The 19,069-nt window shown below is 45.2% G+C and overlaps 1 long non-coding RNA gene and 1 pseudogene across 3 annotated transcripts; both read right to left on the reverse strand.

Annotated features, from left to right (window-relative positions):
- Positions 1-3,412: 3,412 nt before the first annotated feature.
- On the reverse strand, positions 3,413-15,212 carry LOC140637684 (uncharacterized). 3 transcript variants are annotated; one of them, XR_012034742.1, is made up of 6 exons: positions 14,950-15,212; positions 11,380-11,577; positions 10,399-10,516; positions 8,307-8,474; positions 4,652-4,834; positions 3,413-4,334 (listed from the first exon to the last, which is right to left on the reverse strand). It is a non-coding gene; the product is annotated as an uncharacterized lncRNA (long non-coding RNA). The 3 variants fall into 3 exon arrangements; XR_012034740.1 differs by lacking the exon at positions 4,652-4,834 and having other exon boundaries at positions 14,950-15,202; XR_012034741.1 differs by lacking the exons at positions 4,652-4,834; positions 14,950-15,212 and adding an exon at positions 11,666-11,710.
- On the reverse strand, positions 6,185-6,307 carry LOC140639275 (U4 spliceosomal RNA; annotated as a pseudogene).
- Positions 15,213-19,069: the final 3,857 nt, after the last annotated feature.

Below are 19,069 nucleotides of genomic sequence, written 5' to 3' on the forward strand. Positions count from 1 at the left end.
TGGGAACTCTGTGGGTTGGCCTAGATTCCATCTTGTGGATTTGGTCCTGCAAGTGCATGATGAATAAGCCCAGGGAGCTGTATCAGGCCCCACCTGTTTATCTGTTGAGGGTGTGGCGCAGAATTGAGGATTAGGAACACCCTGAGTGACAATCAGGACCCCTATGGCCTCTTTTGCCCCTTAAAGCCTTGGCTCTCCTCCACTCCCTCCCACCTCCCCCACTCTGTCCTCAGACTCTCAGACTCTTTCCTGACCCTCAGACTCTCCCTGGAGGGTTCCTCCTCTGGCAGGGCTGCCTACCTCAGGACTTCAAGCTCACCCTCCAGGTCTCCAGGCCAGACACGGACTTCCCTTCCCCCAGCATCCTGCTCTTCTTCTGTGATTCCACCTTCAGAGTGTCCATCAGTGGCTCACACAGGACACTTGGGAGTCGCCCTGGACTCCACCCTCCCTTTCCTGAATCTGGTTACTCATTAAGTCTCCTAGATGGAGTCTACCTCTAGGTGCTTCTGCAGTCAGGCCTCTCCATTGCCCTGAGGTCAGCCCCGGCACCACCCTCCGCCTGTCACACCTCCTCACTCACCCAGGGATGGCGGCCCCTGAACCTGATCAGAGCTTCTGTCTTGATTTGTCTGCTTCCAACAGTGTTTTGCTTTGCTTCTGCTTTTAAATGCACCAACACTATAAACTAGATTTCTCATATAAAGAAAGAATTCTGGATGCTCTTGAGAAGTTCCCTGGACCCACATGCATTTTTGTCCCCCTTGGAGGGAATATCAGCTGTCCCTAAGTGGTGGATCTTCCCTCTCACCAGGGGAGATCACAGACCTCAACCAGGCTTCCTTGCCCCTCAAGGCACTTGAGACTAAAGCTCTTTTCTCCAGCCCATCACTGCCCTCTCTGCTCCCACTGATATGCCAGGGTTGTCTGGACCGTTCGGTGGCTTGCTCAAGCCCCTGTAGACAAAATCAGCCTCCTCAACACTCAAGGCCCTTCCTCATTCCACCCAGGCCACCTCTCAGGCCTCACCCCAGTGCTTCTGAAACCCTCCCAGATCCCAGAAATCCCAAGCAGACCCCGCTCTCCTAGGGTCATTCTGCATATCAACTGGGTTTTTGGTTCTCCTTAGTTTACAAGTGGCTATACACAAAAGTAAATACACTGAGTATAAAACACTGTCCCAATGGGCTGTCGTTGAGATTTTTCCCAAACTTCGTATTATGATAAATTGCAAACATTAAGAAAAGTTGAAATAATGCGTTCATGAGCCCCTTATGCCCACCATCTATATTCAACGATTGTTAACATTTGCCTGGGTGTATATAGGGCTGATTGGTTGGTTTTGCTGAGCCAGTCAAAATTTCCAAAGATCATAACATTTCACTTCCTGACCACAGTGAATACTTCAACATGTATCACCTAAAACTCCATCCTCTCCAAAACCACAATCCCAGGGCTCAGTTAGTAGAGCACGTGATGCTTGATCTCAGGGTTGTGAGTTCGAGCTCTATGTTGTTGCAGAGATTACTTTAAAAAATAAAATCTTACAAAATAAAACCCACAACCCCATTATCAGACTCGAGAATTAACAGTTAACTCCCAGCATTATCTAATTTCTAGTGCCTAGTTAAGTTTCCCCAATTGTCTCAGAAAAGTATTTTATAGCTGTTTTTGTTTCATTGGTCACAAAAGAAACCAGTCAAAGATCTGGGGCTACTTTGCCTGTTAGGTATTTTTATTCTCCGTTACTCTGAAACACAGCCCCCACCAATCCTTTTCTCCATGACTTTTTTTTTAAGATTTTATTTATCTATTTGAGATGGAGATAGAGAAAGAGTGTAGAGCACAAGAGCAGGGCATGGGGCAGATGGAGAAGCAGACTCCCCACTGAGCAGGGAGCCCAATGCAGGACTCGATCCCAGGACCCTGGGATCATGACTTGACCCAAAGGCACACTTAACCGACTGAGTCACACTCTCTCTGACTTTTTTTTTTAATTTTTTTTAAACTTTTATTTATTTATGATAGGCACACAGTGAGAGAGAGAGAGGCAGAGACACAGGCAGAGGGAGAAGCAGGCTCCATGCACCGGGAGCCCGACATGGGATTCGATCCCGGGTCTCCAGGATCGCGCCCTGGGCCAAAGGCAGGCGCCAAACCGCTGCACCACCCAGGAATCCCTCTCTCTGACTTTTTAAAGCAACCAGGCCAATTATCTTATATGTAGTCCCACCTTCTGGATCTGTTGTTTCTCTGAGGCATTCTTTAACTCCTTCCTCTATCCCCTGCATTTCGTGTAAACAGGAAGAGAAGTACAATACACAGGGTTGAGTGGGCTTACATTAAACTTTCCGACAGGAATATCTCACGGGTGGTATACACAGGGAAAAGGGGTCCGATGTATCCTCATGTTTAGACTGTTATGTGGAACCAAGAGGTGGACATTCCAGGGGAACAGGAAAAGCTGTGGACAGAGGCCTGAGCTGCTGAGTGTGGTAGGGGCTGCCTTGTGAGGTGGTGAGCTCCTCATCACTGGGAGCATTCCAGCAGGGGCTGGAGGATCACCAGGTATACAGATGCAAAGTCTCTTGCTTTGGTTAAGAGTACCACACAACCCTTCACTCACTCCAGCTGCATCCTTTAACGAGTGTTTTTAGTTGTCACAACAACTGCAAATGTTGATAGTGGATGCGGACAGTCTTGGGACACCTGAGACAGTGTCGTAAAAAGGACTGTATCACTCAAGATGCTATTAAAAACTTCTGGGTAAGGACAGAGGCAATTAGAACTATTTTTCCGACAATAGCTTTACAGAACTGAGTTTGCAGAAGAGAATCATGATGTTTAAAGCCAATGTGTGGCTGCCGTTGTGACCCCTCCCTGGGATTCTAAGGCACCAAGAGACACATGTGAAAACCACTGTGCTGAGGAGTCTGGGATCCAGACATTTCTGAAAATCTCTATCACAGGAGAGGGACAGTCCAGTCTAAGCCCCCCCACCCCCGGCCACCATCACCCCGCTTTGGGGACCTGCAGGCAAGTGCTGGCCTTCTCTGGCTCAGGTGAGAGGACAGCAGTGCCCACCTGCTCTTACAAGGATCCCAGGAAGCAGGGACCAGCCAGTGTCTGGACGTATACTGCGTCCTGAGGCTAAACCTGAATAGCACTTACTCTCTTGAATAAGAAATGTGGAAAAAAAAAAAAAAAAAAGGGATCCCTGGGTGGCGCAGCGGTTTGGCGCCTGCCTTTGGCCCAGGGCGCGATCCTGGAGACCCAGGATCGAATCCCACATCGGGCTCCCGGTGCGTGGAGGCTGCTTCTCCCTCTGCCTGTGTCTCTGCCTCTCTCTCTCTCTCTGTGTGACTATCATAAATAAATAAAAATTAAAAAAAAAAAAATGAAATGTGGTAGAAGGGCGCCTGGGCAGCTCAGTCAGTTAAGTATCTTTGGCTCAGGTCATAATCCCAGTGTCCTGGGATGGGGTCCCACATACAGCTCCCTGCTTGGTGGGGAATCTGCTTCTCCCTCTCCCTCTGCTGCTCCTCCTGCTTATGCTTGCTCTCTCTCTCTCTGTCAAATAATTTAATTTAATTTAATTTAATTTAATTTAATTTAATTTAATTAAAACAAAAAAAAGAAATGTGGTAGAAAATTCAAAAGGGACCTCCCCTTTCTTATACAACCATCCCCAGCAGATGGAGACATATTCTGTCCCCAGCACATAAGTTTTGAGGGACACACACTCCTCTGTGCCTTGCTTCTTTCCATCTCATAATCTCAGAGATGACGTCATTCCCACACATGAAATGGTTTCTCATCCCTTTTACACAACTGCTTTTTAAGTAAAATACACACACACACACACAGAAAGTGCTCATGTCGTCAGGGAAAAGCATCGTGCTCCCCTCCATGTAACTACCATCCTGACTTCTGACACTACAGTTTTACTCTCATTTGTATTTTATGTAAATAGGACTCAGGATATTTTCTCTTCCATCTGGCTTCTCTTCCTCGCCATCATGTCTGTGAAATTCATCCATGTCGTGTGTAGCTGTAACTGATTCGTCTTCTCTTCTGCAAGCTACTCCATTCAATGAATATGTGACAACGGATTTACCCATTCTACTGTGGATGGGCATCTGGGTGGGTTCTGAGGCTTGGTTATAACAGTGCTGCTGTGCACAGTCTACAGACAGGCTCGACTTAGGGTTTTTTTCAATTTTATGATGGTGTGAGAGCAGGACGCGTTCAGTAGAGACTGTACCTGGAATTTAGAATGTGGATCTTTTCCCATCAGGATGCTCCTCTCTCATGATGCTGGGTCGTGGCATCATCTGCAACAATCACAAGGGTAAGGAACCTCTGCGCTGACAGCCCTCCTGTGCCCAGACAACCACTTTGCTTCTCACTTTCTGGACAGCTTGCACTACATCACATGAGAGAGCCAACACTTCATAATAAAATGAGCTTTGCATTAGAGGATTTTGCCCAAATGTGAGCTAATGTGAGTGTTCTGGGCACATTCAAGGTCAGCTAGGCTAAGCCATGATGTTCGGGAGGTTAGGTGCATTTTCCACTTAAAGGATCTTTTCAACGTACAAAGGGTTGATCAGGGTGTTACCCCATAGCAAGTCAAGGAAGATCTGTGTACCTGTCTTTTGATGAACAAAAGTCTGTTAGGGGGGATCCCTGGGTGGCTCAGCGGTTTGGCGCCTGCCTTTGGCCCAGGGCGCGATCCTGGAGTCCCGGGATCGAGTCCCACGTCGGGCTCCCTGCATGGAGCCTGCTTCTCCCTCTGCCTCTCTCTCTCTCTCTCTCTCTCTCTCCTCTGTGTCTATCATAAATAAATAAATAAATCTTAAAAAAAAGTCTGTTAGGTATTTCTGATAAATTTTACCTAGGAATGGATTCCCCCATTCGATTTTAGGACTGCACAGTATACCAACATGTGGATGAACCCTAATTTATAGATAATTGAAATTGCTTCCAACTTTTTCACTGAAATAATCATGTGCATCTATCACTTCCCACCAGCATGAGCATATCTGTATGTTAAATACTGGAGGTGGACTTGTTATGCTTTAGGGTTCTGTATGAGGTTTGTTCTACTGCTAAAATAAAATTTTAAATTACTAATCTAGGGGCGCCTGGGTGGCTCAGTCAGTTAAGCATCTGCCTTCAGCTCAGATCATGATCCCCAGGTCCTGGGATGAAGCCCCCATAGGGCTCCCTGCTCAGTGGGGAGCCTGCTTCTCCCTCTCCCCACCTGCTCCATGCTCTTTCTCACTATCTTGCTCTTTCTCTCAAATAAATTCCTTAAAAGAAAAAAAAAAAGGTGAGTGGCATTTGCTTTCCTGCCTCTCAGGACAATTTTTACAGGTGAGTACAAATTCCACGTCAGCACAGTTTAAAGCCACACATCTCACTTACCCAGAAGCAATGCCACTAGCTTTTTTTTCTTCTTTTTTTTTTTTTTTTTTTTATTCATGATAGACACAGAGAGAGAGACACAGGCAGAGACACAGGCAGAGGGAGAAGCAGGCTCCATGCCGGGAGCCCAATGCGGGACTCAATCCTGGGACCTCAGGATCATGCCCCGGACCAAAGGCAGGTGCTAAACCACTGAGCCACCCAGGGATCCCCTGCCACTAGCTTTTTTTTTAAAAAAAAATCATTTATTCAGTGAGCATGAGCTGCACACCCATTTGCCTGCATTTTGGTAGGTAGATGGATTAGAAATGAACCCCGTGTGGCCCATAGACTGGACAACCCACAGCACAGTGGGGGAGGCAGACATGCCAACAGATCATGCTGAGGAAACCAGTGTTGTGAGGGGCTCCCTGGAGGAGGCAGCATTTACAGAGAGCATAGAAAAGGGATAGGTGGTTGTCTGGTTGGGTGTGTGAAAACAATGGAGACAGAGGGAGGTATATTCTGGGAAGAGAGAACAGCATGTGCAAAGGCACAGAGGTGAGCAAGAACTTGGGCATGCCTGGCACCAGAGGGGGACTCAGTGTCAGGGACAGGCTGAGGATGTGGCTGGTCGAGTAGGTAGGACCCAATGGTGACATCCAACCAAGCATAGTGACACCTGTAGCCCCAGGGTGGTCACCAAGCTCCCTGGCTTGTACAATACAAACATCCACAGCACCTATGCCCAGGGACTCAGGAAGCTCAGAGTCCCCTCCACCAAATGCCACCATGGACTCCCAGGGAGTTCCTCCTGGAACTACCAGGAGGTTCCAGTTAGCAATAATCATGCCTCAGATAAACCTCATTGACTGTGACACTGCCAATGCACAAAGCTCCAGGGAGGGGTTCCCTCTCAACCTTGTCCCTTGTCACCGCTCGTGTTGACTTGCTGCTTCACATAATCTTGTCGTTCTCCCCATTTTTCCCATCTCTCTGATCCTTTTCAAACATGGCCTCCCGCAAGTGGACCTTCCCTTTCTACCCAAGGCTTGGGCTGTCAGACCAGAACTCCAGTGCAGAAAAGAAAAACTGGAAGTGGGTATGGAGAGGCTTGTACCATTCTGATCCCACACCCCAACACCCTTCAACCTCTCCCTTCCCTTTGGTCTCAGGTCTTTGCTAGAAAAACAAATTTAGAATAAAACATACAAAAAAGTTCAGAGGTGCTCCCAATGGGGCAGCTTTTGCATAAGCCTGTCCAATTCTGTGTATCCCCCCCACCACCACACGGCTACTCCTCTGCACAGCTCATTTGGGAAACCTCTGAGTCAGTCCAAAGAGGAACACAGCAAAATTCATCCACACATCCCTGGACACATAAACCATCCATTTTTCAAGTAATTGTCAAACCCCTCCTTGCTGAGGAATGGAGGGGGTTCCCTGCACTGCTTCCTCCATTCGGTTCCACATCAGGCTCCCCAGCATTGCGTGGCTCTGGTGGGGACTCAGCAAGAGCGTCAGTGTTGCCGCCTGGCCTGGTGCCCAGAAATGTGCTGCACTAGAATCTAAATCTTACTTGATCAGACCGTCAGAATATTCTTTGAAAGGAGAAGCTGGCACTCGATCTCCAAGCTGATGTTTTTTGTGGGGCTCCTAAAGAACTGCCTCCCCTCAACCATGGCCTTCCCTGGGGAGATGGGTCTCCTTGATGCCTTACTAACAGTGCCACATTTCCAAGGTCATTCCAGGGAAGGTGGGGACAACCCAGCTGGAAACACTTGCACCGAGTCACGTGACTATTGTGCAGGAAGGTGGCAGGAGACAGGGTTATCGTCTATGGATGCGGGCGAGTAAGGGACAGGCGGGGCGAGGTACAGAGAGATAGGTAGGGGGCTGTGTGATCAGGCCCACAGAAATCCCAAAAATGCTGAAGTGTAAGGAAACCAGAGATGAGGGAACCAACCAGACCTCCATGCCCTAGGTGTCTTTTTCCTGACAGTCATCTGTGACCAACAAAGAATAACCAGGCCCCAAAAAGAAGCCATTCGAGATGTTATCACCAGCCCTCACTCAAACCAAGACATCATAAAAATGATAAGGCCATGAGCTCCCTGGTCAGTTCTAAATAAAAGACTGTCAGTGGAGGCTCCCATTGGTAAACACTTTCGGGATCCCTCTGGCTCCTGAGAGCTTTCTCTGTATCCTTGGTTAATCAACTTCTATAGCTTTATTCACTCTCCTTTATCCATGAGGTTCATCCTCTGACTCAAGATTCATTCTCTGACTCCATGAGACAAGAATTTCGCTTTCCTGCTTCCCGGCCACTGCCCTGGTGCCCTGGGGAAGCCAGTGGGGGGAGTGTCACCGTAGCGCTATGGTCCATTCTTTTTTTTTTTTTTTTTTTTTAAGATTTTATTTATTTATTTGACAGAACAACAGAGCACAAGCAGAGGGAGAGGGAGAATCAGGCTCCCAGCTGAGCAGGGAGTCCAATGCAGGATTCGATCCCAGGACCCTGGGATCATGACCTGAGCCAAAGACAGCCACCCAATCAACTGAGCCCAATTCGCAGATAGGGCTCCATCATTCTCCCTTTTACTACCCTGAGAGCCTGGTACTCAGATGGCTGTGGTCCGCCCACACATCAAACCCCTCCTGTGCCCAGGGAGCCTACAGAGAACGGGCTAGGTTAGCCCTGCCCTCCAGGCACCTGCTGTCCATGAGCAGGTCAAAAGGAGTCCCTAGGCTCTTGAGGAAGGGTGTTCCCGGTGTTGAGGGACAGTAGTTGCCCTGAGGAAGGGGGGCGGGTGGCCTGGAACCCAGGGTGTAAGGGAGACAAACTTCGCTATCATGGGTGAATTTTGAATCTTGCCCATCATGCATACAAAGTGTACCTTCGGGCAGCCCTGGTGGCGCAACAGTTTGGCGCCGCCTGCAGCCCAGGGCATGATGCTGGAGACCCTGGATCCAGTCCCACGTCGGGCTCTCTGCATGGAGCCTGCTTCTCCCTCTGCTTGTGTCTCTGCCTCTCTCTCTCTCTCTCTCTCTCTGTGTGTGTGTCTCTATGAATAAATAAATAAAATCTTTAAAAGAAAAAAAGTGTACCTTCATAAACGTTTTATATACAAGAATACATACGCAAATATACATAGACTTATGTATCAGGAGAGTATGCGGGTCAGGAGTGTTAGGGGAGTACAGAAATTGGGCTTTCTATTAGAAACGACAAATACCCACCATTTGCTTCAACGTGGATGGAACTGGAGGGTATTATGCTGAGTGAAATAAGTCAATCGGAGAAGGACAAACACTATATGGTCTCATTCATTTGGGGAATATAAATAATAGTGAAAGGGAATAGAGGGGAAGGGAGAAGAAATGGGTAGGAAATATCAGAAAGGGAGACAGAACATGAAGATTCCTAACTCTGGGAAGCCAACTGGGGGTAGTGGAAGGGGAGGAGGGCGGGGGATGGGGGTGACTGGGTGGCGGGCACTGAAGGGTCACTTGACGAGATGAGCACTGGGTGTTGTTCTGTATGTTGGCAAATTGAACACCAATAAAAAATAAATTTATTATTTAAAAAAAAGAAATTGGGCTTTCTTGCAGAGGTGATATTGGAGGTTGGTTTTGAAAGAGAATGAAAATGTGCCCATCAAGAAAGTGGGAGTGGGGATGACAGAGGGACAGCTAGGAAGGAGGAATGGGATGGGCAAACACCCAGGCTTAGGAAAGCGGGATGTGTCTGGGGGATCCTGAGCTGTGTGAGGTTGTAACCGAGGCCCCCAGATAGCTGGAACCCCTCGGGAGGTCAGTCCTGCAGGAGGAGAAGCCTTCCAGGGAGAGTCTGAGGGTCAAAAACGGCTGAAGATAGAATGGGGTAAGGAGAGGGGATAAAGCGAGAAAGCCAAGACTTTATTATTTTTTTTTAAGATTTATTTATTTATGATAGACAGAGAGAGAGAGAGAGAGAGACAGGCAGAGGGATAAGCAGGCTCCATGCCGGGAGCCCAACGCGGGACTCGATACCAGAACTCCAGGATCACGCTCTGGGCCAAAGGCAGGTGCTAAACCGCTGAGCCACCCAGGGATCCCGAAAGCCAAGGCTTTAAGGGGCAAAAGAGGCAATGGGAGTCCTGACTGTCACTCAGGGTTGTTCTTAATCCTTTTCAACTCTGTGCCACACCCTCAACAGATAAACAGTTGGGGCCTGATACAGCTCCCTGGCCCATTCATCAGGCACTGGCAGGTCCAAATCCACAGGATGGAATCTAGGCCAACTCACATGGTTCCCACTTAAGCTCCATCAAGATGGTCAGAGACGTAGAACAAGACAGGAATGCAGGCTGTCCACACTCTGGGATGAGTGTAACCAGAGCCTGCTCAGTCCAGGGGGCCATGAGGAGCTCCTCCTTCCAACCCAAGGATGCATCGTCCAGTTTGGGAGCCGCTAGCTACCAGTCACTGTTTATAAATCAGTGTCAATTAACAAAAATTCATGGGATCCCTGGGTGGCGCAGCGGTTTAGCGCCTGCCTTTGGCCCAGGGCGCGATCCTGGAGACCCGGGATCAAATCCCACGTCAGGCTCCCGGTGCATGGAGCCTGCTTCTCCCTCTGCCTGTGTCTCTGCCTCTCCCTCTGCCTGTGTCTCTGCCTCTCTCTCTCTCTGTGTGTGACTATCATAAATAAATAAAAATTAAAAAAAAATATTAAAAAAAAAATTCAATGAAAATTAAAAATAAGTTCCACAGCTACATGAGCTACCTTTCAAGTGCTCAACAGCCCACCTAATACCCCCTCTCTAGTGTTTCTGATTTTGCATACCAAAATAATTTGAAACTTCTCTCCTCACAAACTCCTCAGATGGTCAAAGAAACAGAAATTACTTCAAATGTACAGCTGAGTTCACACATAAGAAAGAGAAATCCCCCAGATGCCACAAACAAGAGGGCACTGACCCTGCAGAGGACAGCTAATGCACTCACCCTGCTTCTGTCCTGTGCTGAGGTAGGTGTGAGCAGTGATGGCTTATGCTCAGGGCCCATATGGGGACAGGACATAGCCTTGGGCCACACCGAAGGCCAGAGGTTGGTCCTGAGGTCTCTGAAAAGTGAAAGGGGGACCTTGAGACAATGTGCCCATCCACAGGGAGGTGACAAGCAAGCTTTGTCTGTTTCAGCCTGAGAATCCAAAGCTCCCAATCCAGCATCACGTGGTTTGGGATGTCAATTGGCTGGGCTGTGGCAGTCCCGAAACTTCCAGGCCAAACACTGCCATAAAAACTGAGCCTGGTCTGATGATACTCCTGGGGCATAAGCAAAAGGGAAAAGCTTGGGAGCCATGCTCCATTTTATCCAGGCTGCTACGGAATGAGGAAAGGATCATTCAACACCAACCACCTTAAAGATGAGCTCACTGTAGGAAATGGAAAAATCCCTGGAGGGACAACTCACTAGGATTGAAACTCAGGACACAACTAACAGAAGATGAGAAGCCCAAGACTCCAGAATACAATAAGCTGAAGGACAACATCAAATGAGTCCTAGAAATGACTATAAAAAGTGCTAACCTTTGGAAGGAAGAAGAAACTGGGAGTGGGCATTGGAGTGGCTTCCATGGGTTCTGGAATGTTCTGAGTCCTGACCCTGGTACTGATTCTAAGGGTTTTTCACTTATGGAAATTTAGTGAGGTGTATACCTATGATTTGCACACTTCTCTGGGTATGCATTGTAATTCAATTAAAATGATTTAAGGGGTGCTTGAGTGGCTCAGTCACTCTTGATTTCAGCTCAGGTCAAGATCTCAGGGTCCTGGGATCAACCTCAGTGTTGGGCTCCCTGCTCAGCGGGAAGCCTGCTTCTCCCCATCCCTTTGCCTCTCCTCCTGCTCATGCTCTCCTGCACTCATTCTCTCTCTTAAATAAATAAATAAAATCTTAATAATAAAAAAAAAAAGACAGGGGTACCTGGGTGGCTCAGTTGATTAAGTGCCTGCCTTGGGCTCAGGTCCTGATCTTGGGGTCCTGAGATCAAGCCCTGCATCAGGCTCCCTGCTCAGCAGGGAGTCTGCTTCTCCCTCTGCCTCTCTCCTTGGCTTGTACTCTCCCCTGCTTGCTTGCTCACTCGCTCTTGCTCGTTCTCTCTCTCTCTCAAATGAGTAAAATCTTAAAAGAAAAAAAGACATAATGATTACTAAATTTTTGGACCTGACAAAAGACACAAATTTAAAGATTCAAGAAGCATAAACCCTACCCATACTTAGAAATGACAAGTCTTCATTTAGAAACCATCACAGTGAAAGTGCAGAACAAAAGCAAAAAGAGGGGGAAAAAGGAGGGAGGGAGGGGGGCCCCTGGGAGGTTCAGTAGGTTAAGCATCTGCCTTTAGCTCAGGTCATGATCTTGGGGTCCTGAGATGGAGCTCTGTATCAGGCTCCCTCCTCAGCAGGGGAATTTGCTTCTCCCTCTTCCTCTGCCCCTGCTCATGTGCTCTATCTCTCTCTCTCTCATTCTCTCTCAAATAAATAAAAATCTTTAAAAAAAAAAAAAAAAAAAAGGCTACCAGAGGGGGAAATGCTGATTATCTGACCATAATGATGAAGGAGCAGAAGGCAAGCTGAGGACAAAATCATAGCTGATACCCCACAACCACCCCCCTTCCCCAACTTCTGAGTGGGATACATGTGACCTTTCTCCAGGAAACTCCCAACTGTCTTTTTTCTTTTTTTTTTCCAACTGTCTTAATGTTAATGCTTTGCTAGAGGGAAAAGCACTTAGCTTGACAACTGTGACAAAGGCAAGGAAGGTCGCCAGTATCCTGAGGATTGTCCTCAGCAGACGAAAGTGTTTTTGGGCACCTCCCTTTTTCCTTCCACCAACTCCCAAGTATATAATCAGCCCCTCCTCACAGCCCCAGGGCAGCAGCTCTTTCTGCCCATGGGTCCTGTCCCCAGGCCTTAATAAAATCACCTTTTTGCACCAAAGATTTCTCAAGGATCCCTTCTTGGCTGTTGGCTGGGGACTTCACCCACATTCGAAAACTACATCAATAAGATTAACAGCAGAGAGGCACCAGGCTGGCTTAATCCAAGGAGCAGGCGAACTCTGGATCTCCAAGTCATGAGTTTGAGCCCCATGTTGGGCACAGAGCTAACTTAAAAAATAAAAATAACTCTAGGGTCCTTGTTTTATTTGGGATTACTTTTAGTCTTTGTTGCACCAAAACTGCATGCTGGAAATTGAATGACAATTTCTAAAATGTTTGAAATAGGATTCTTATTAGAAAGATTGGGGGAGGGCAGCCCAGGTGGCTTAGCGGTTTAGCGCTTCAGCCCAGGGCCTGATCCTGGAGACCCGGGATCCAGTGCTACGTCAGGCCCCCTGCATGGAGCCTGCTTCTCCCTCTGCCTGTGTCTCTGCCTCTCTCTCTCTCTCCCTGTGTCTCTAGTGAATAAATAAATAAAATCTTTAAAACAAAATTAAAATTACTTTAAAAAAAAGAAAGGTTAGGGGAAGGAATAAAAGGTATCGACCAATTTAATACAATGACATAAATAATCCAAATACATCTGTAGTCACAATGAATGAAAATGGACTAACTTGCCATTAAAAGGTTATCAAATAATATGATAGTAATAATATTTAACTGTCTGCTATTTACAAGATGCTCACCTAAAAATATAAAGATTCACAGAGGCTAAGTGTAAGGAAATGAGGGAAAAATATGCAAGGCAGAAGAAAGCTGGTGTGCAGAAATACAATAGGGAGTAGGTACTTACTCATATAAGTAGTATGAACATATTCAGGCAGGCTTTAAGACAAAAACAACAAAACAAAACACTAGTAGGAATAAAGAGGCTCTACATAATGTTAAAAGGATCAGTTGACCAAGAAGATAAAAGGATTTAAACCGTTATGCCCCTAACAACCGTCTCAAAATACACAATGCAAAAATTTACAGACTCATGAATATAAATCGACAAATCCACAATCACAGTGAAAGACATTAAAATACCTCCCCCACCAGCTAAGAGCTCCATTAAACAGATGAAAAGTATAAGATTTATAGGACCTTCACAGGGGTGACAGGCTGGCTCAGTCCTTAGAGCATGTGATTCTTGATTTCAGGGTTGTGAGTTTGAGCCCCATGTTGAGTGTAGAGATTACTTCAAAAAATAAAAAATCCTGGGGCAACTGGGTGGTTCAAGTGGGTTAAGTGTCTGGTTTCAGTTCAGGTCATGAGTCTGGTGTCCTGGGATCTGGGATCCAGCCTGGCATAGGGCTCTGCACTCAGCAGGGAGTCTGCTGCTCCCTCTCCCTGCTCATGCTCTCTCTTGAGCACTCCCCCCTCTCAAATAAATCTTTTAAAAATAAAAAAACAGGGTGCCTGAGTGGCTCAGTCAGTTGAACATCTACCTTTGGCTCAGGTCATGATCCTGGGGTCCTGGGATGGAGTTCCACAGAGCAGGGACCCTGCCTCTCCCTCTGCCTCCCTCTCTGTCTCTCATGAACAAGTAAATAAAATCTTTTAAAAAATAAAAACACAAAAATAAAATAAAATTAAATTAAATTAAATAAAATTAAATTAAATTAAAATAAACTACCCTCATAAAGTTCCATATGTGATAATTAGAGAATACACATGGATGGGGTTCCCTGGGTGGCTCAGCAGTTTAGCACCTGCCTTTGGCCCAGGGTGTGATCCTGGAGTCCCAGGATCTAGTTCCGAGTTGGGCTCCCTGCATGGAGCCTGCTTCTCCCTCTGCTTGTGTCTCTGTCTCTCTCTCTCTCTCTGTGTCTCTCATGAGTAAATAGATAAAATGTTAAAAAAAAAAAATCTTATATTTAAAAGAAAAAGAATACACATGGACCATTTTCAAAAACTGACCACATGTTAAGTCAGAAACAAGTCTTAATAAATACCAAAAAATTACTATCACATATATCATGTTCTCTGGCTACAATAGGGAGAAATCAGTGAGATAGAACATAAGCAAATCCCTATGCATTCAAAACTTGAAAATTCACTTCTGAGTATTCACTAGTCGAAGAAGAAATGAAAGCACCATATAACAAAACTGGGAGGATATGGCTATAGGAATACTTAGGGCAAAATTTATAACCTTAAATACATATCTGAGAAATAAAGAACCCCCAAAGGCAGTGAGCTAGGCAGTCAACTCAGGAAGCTGGGGTGGGGGGTGGGGGTGGGGCGGCAGGTAGTAGGGGCCAAACAAAACCGAAAATTCCAAAAGAGAGAATAAAGAAACAATAAAATTGAGAACAAAGAAATAAAAGAGGGGCCTTAAACCCCCCAAAAATTTTTAAAGCCTAATAAATCCTCTGGCAAAACATAAAGAGAGAGAGAGAGAACAGCAATAACTATTGGAAGGAAAAAGAACCATATTTTAGATACAGGTGCGGTTTTACTATGAACGACTCAGGACAGTAAATTTTAAATCTTACATGGAATAGGTATTGAGTCTTAAAAATGTAACTTACCAAAATATATTCAAGAAACTAAAAAGTCAAGGGCACCTGGATGGCTCAGTCAGTTGAGTGTCAACTCTTGGTTTCAGCTCAGGTCATGATCTCAGGGATGTGCGATGGAGCCCCACATCAGGCTCCAAGCTCAACAGGGAATCTGCTTGAGATTCTTTCTCCCTCTACCCCTGCTTGTACATGCATGCACACGTTCTCTGTCTCTCTCTAAAATAAATAAATAAATCTTTAAGAGAAAAATAAATTAAAAACCCACATAAATCAACAACCATTTATAAAATGGATATTTTAACATCCAACCACCAACTGGTCCTAGTGAGGGAATGAATAAATAGTCATTTATTCATACAATGGAACACCATATAGCTGTTAAAAAGAATGAACTAGTTCCACAAACATCAAGATCCAATCTGAGAAATATACTTTGGAATGCAAATGTACAGAAGGAATATAAAAGGTGCAGTCTGATACCACTCTATAAAATGGTAAAATACAAACTCAGTGGCAGTACCCAGTCCCTAGAGAGGAAAAGCCTGTAGGGAAGTCAGTAGGGAGTGGTGGGGCCCAGCATGGCCCAATACCCAACTCCAGTGCCCGGTGCCACAAACAAATGAAAGCCGGCAGTCACCAGATCATCCCAGTTTTTGAAGACAAACAAGAAATCAAGGCATTTCAGTGAATTATGTTCCAGTTCTTTGAAAGACATCAGTCAGGGGTGGAGAGTCTTCTATAAGAGGTATATTTGCTCCATGGTTCCCCAGGTTGTGCCTTTCCCCCAAGCCACAAGAAGTCAGGTCTAGGTTTGAGAAGGAGCTCTGGGGAGGACAGGCTGGATCACCTACCCTGGAAGCAACCTCGATTCTGCCCAGTGACTTCAAGCATCAGGGGTCAGACCCACAGCTTCCTTGGCCAGGGTCCTCTGAGCCAAGGGGCCCTCAGCTATGGCTCTGGGCATCCCTTCTTTCTTCTCCGCACTACATTTCCCTCTTGTGATCCAGAGGCCTGGGGTGCCAGACCAGACCTCAGTTGGCCAGAGGCCAAAAGGCCAAAACTAGCCTGGTTCTGAAGGAAACAACTGTCCAGTGGGGAACACAGGTCATGTAAATGACCAGCTGCTAAAACACTGCCTGACTGCAAGATCAGAGGGGAACGCCTGGGAAAAACAGGGAAATTTTCATATATGTAAGAGTAATAGTAATAAGTTACATGTGAAACATGTATTGCCATTTCTGGCATCATGCAAAAGCATTATATGACTGAGCTCATTTAATTCTGTTAACAACCTCATGAAGTAGAACATTATAATACAGACAATACCGGCATTTTGCATTATTTTTAAACTATTTTTATTATTTTTTCTTTAAATTCAATTAATTAACAGATAGTATATTAGTAGTTTCAGAGGCAGAGTTCAGTGATACATCATTTGCATATAACACCCAGTGCTCATTACATCATGCGCCCTCTTTAATATCTATCCATCACCTCATTACCCCATCCCTCACCACTCTCGCCTCCAGCAAAGGCATTTTGCATTTATTTCACAAATTTTTTGTTTGTTTGTTTGTTTTTTGTTTTTTGTAAAAACTTAGCAGGGCCTGGGTGGCTCAGTTAGTTAAGCGTCTGCCTTTGGCTCAGGTTGTGATCCCTGGGTCCTGGGATCAAGTCCCATGTTGGGCTCCCTGCTCAGCAGGGACTCTGCTTCTCCCTCTCCTTCTGCTCATCCTCCTGCTTCTGCTCTTTCTGTCAAATAAACAAAACCTTAAAAAAAAAAAGATTTATTTGACAGAGAGTGTGTGTGCACACGGCAGAGAGGAGGCAGAGGGAAAGGTTGAGTCTTTAAGTAGACTCTACATTGAGCACAGAGCCCGATGTGGGGCTGGATCTCACGACCCTGAGATCATGATCTGAACCAAACCAAAAGTTGGACCCTTAACTAACTAGGCCACCCATGCACCCCACAAAATTTATTTCTAAAAAGTGTTTAGGATGCACAAGCTAAGGTCAGTGAAGTTAAATATTTATTGTATTGCAAATACAAATATTTTAACAAAATATTAAGTTAAAGCTTATTTATAAAAAACATACTACTGTTTAGCCGATTAAAGAGATAAAAATGAAGCATTATTCAGAATGGCTGGGTAGCTCCCTCAGTTAAGAGCCTGACTCTTGATTTTGGCTCAGGTTATGATCTCAGGTTCATGAGATTGAGCCCTGTGAACACATGCTCTGTGCTGAGGGGGAGGCTGCTTAGGATTCTCTCTTGCCCTCTCCCTCTGCCCCTACCCCCAAAAGGCATTATTCAAAAGTTATAAACCAGGGGTGCCTAGGTGGCTCAGTGGTTGAGCATCTGCCTTTTGCTCAAGTCATGATCCTGGGGTCCTGCTTCCGGCTCACCACAGGGAGCCTGCTTCTCCCTCTGCCTGTGTCTCTGCCTCTCTCTGTGTGTCTCTCGTGAATGAATAAAATCTAAAAAAAAAAACAAAAAACAAAATCCAGCAACAGGAGGCACCTGACTGGCTCAGCTGGTAAAAGCATGAGACTCCTGATCTCAGGGTCATGAGTTTAAGCCCCACACTGGGCGTAGAGCCTACTTATTATTATTTTTTTTTTCCGTAGAGCCTACTTAAAAACAAACAAACAATAACAAAAAAAAAAAAAAATACCCCAGCAACAAAAGAGCACTGTCTTAATCTGATAGAGGGAATTTATGAAAAATCCACAGCTAATGATCATACTCAATGATGAGACTGGATGTTTTCTTCCTAAGATCACGAACGAAAGGAGGATGTCTAGACTCACCACTTCTTGTTTTTTTTTGTTTTTTTAAAAAGATGTTATTTATTTATTTGTGAGAGAGGGAGAGGGAGAAGCAGACTCCTTGCTGATCACAGAGCCCAATACGGGACTTGATCCCAGGACCCTGTGATCACAATCAGAGCCAAAGGCAGACACAATCGACTGAGCCACCCAGGCACCTCTACCCTCACCACTTCTGTTCAATATTATAATCTTTATCCAGAGCAATGAGGCAAGAAATGAAATAAAATGAACCTAGATTGGAAAGGAAGAAGTAAAACTATCTCTATTTGCAGATAACATGATCTTGTACTGAGAAAACCCTAAGGAATCTACTTCAAAGCCATTAAAAGGAACAAGTGGGATTCAACAAGGTTGCGGTATACAAGATCAACACGTGAAAATCAATGGTATTTCTATACAATAACATCGAGCAAACTGAAAAAGAAATTCCACTTTACAACAGCACCAAAAAAAACTTAGAAATAAATTTAACAAAAGTAGTACAAAACTTTTATGGTTGACCCTTGAAGAACACACAATTGAAATGTGCGGGTTCATGTACAAGTGGGTTTTCTTTTCTTTTCTTTTTCTTTTCTTTTTTTTTTTTTTTTGATACAGTACTATAAATATATTTTCCTTATGATTTTCCTATAATGCTCTCTGGCCTACTTTATCATAAGAATACAATCTATAATATACATACAAAATATATGTTAACCAACTACTTTTGTTATCAGTAAGGCTTCCAGCCAACAGAAGACCACTGGTAGTTAAGTTTCGGGAAAGCCAAAGTTATACACAGATTTTTAAATGTGCAGAGGGTCAGTACCCCTAGCCTCCAAGCTTTTTGTGCATCAACTGTACTCTGAAAACTGCAAAACACCGGTGAAAGAAATTAATGGCAACCTAAATAAAGGGAGTGACATACTATGTTCACAGATCTGAAGACTTAATATTGTTAAGCTGGCAATAGTTCCCATTTTAATCAGCAGCCTTAACGCAATGCCTGCTGAAATCCTAGCTGACCTCTCTCAAGATGACAAATTGATCCTAAAATTCATATGAAAAAGAGACCCCAAATAACCAAAACAATCTTGATAAAAAGAAAAAGCACAGAATTGGAAGACTCACACTCGCACATCTTGGTTTGAAAACTCACGGCAAAGCAACAGTGATGAAGACACTGAGGTGCTGGTATAAGGCTAGACCACGTATAGACCAAGAGAAGAGAATTGAGAGTCCAAAAATAAACTCACATATTTATAGCCAGATTTTTTTATTTTATTTTTCTTTTTTAAAGATTTTGTTTATTTATTCATGAGAGACACAGAAAGAGAGAGGCAGAGACACAGGC

Source organism: Canis lupus, chromosome 8 (genome assembly GCF_048164855.1).
Source record: "Canis lupus baileyi chromosome 8, mCanLup2.hap1, whole genome shotgun sequence".
Classification (NCBI taxonomy): domain Eukaryota; kingdom Metazoa; phylum Chordata; class Mammalia; order Carnivora; family Canidae; genus Canis; species Canis lupus.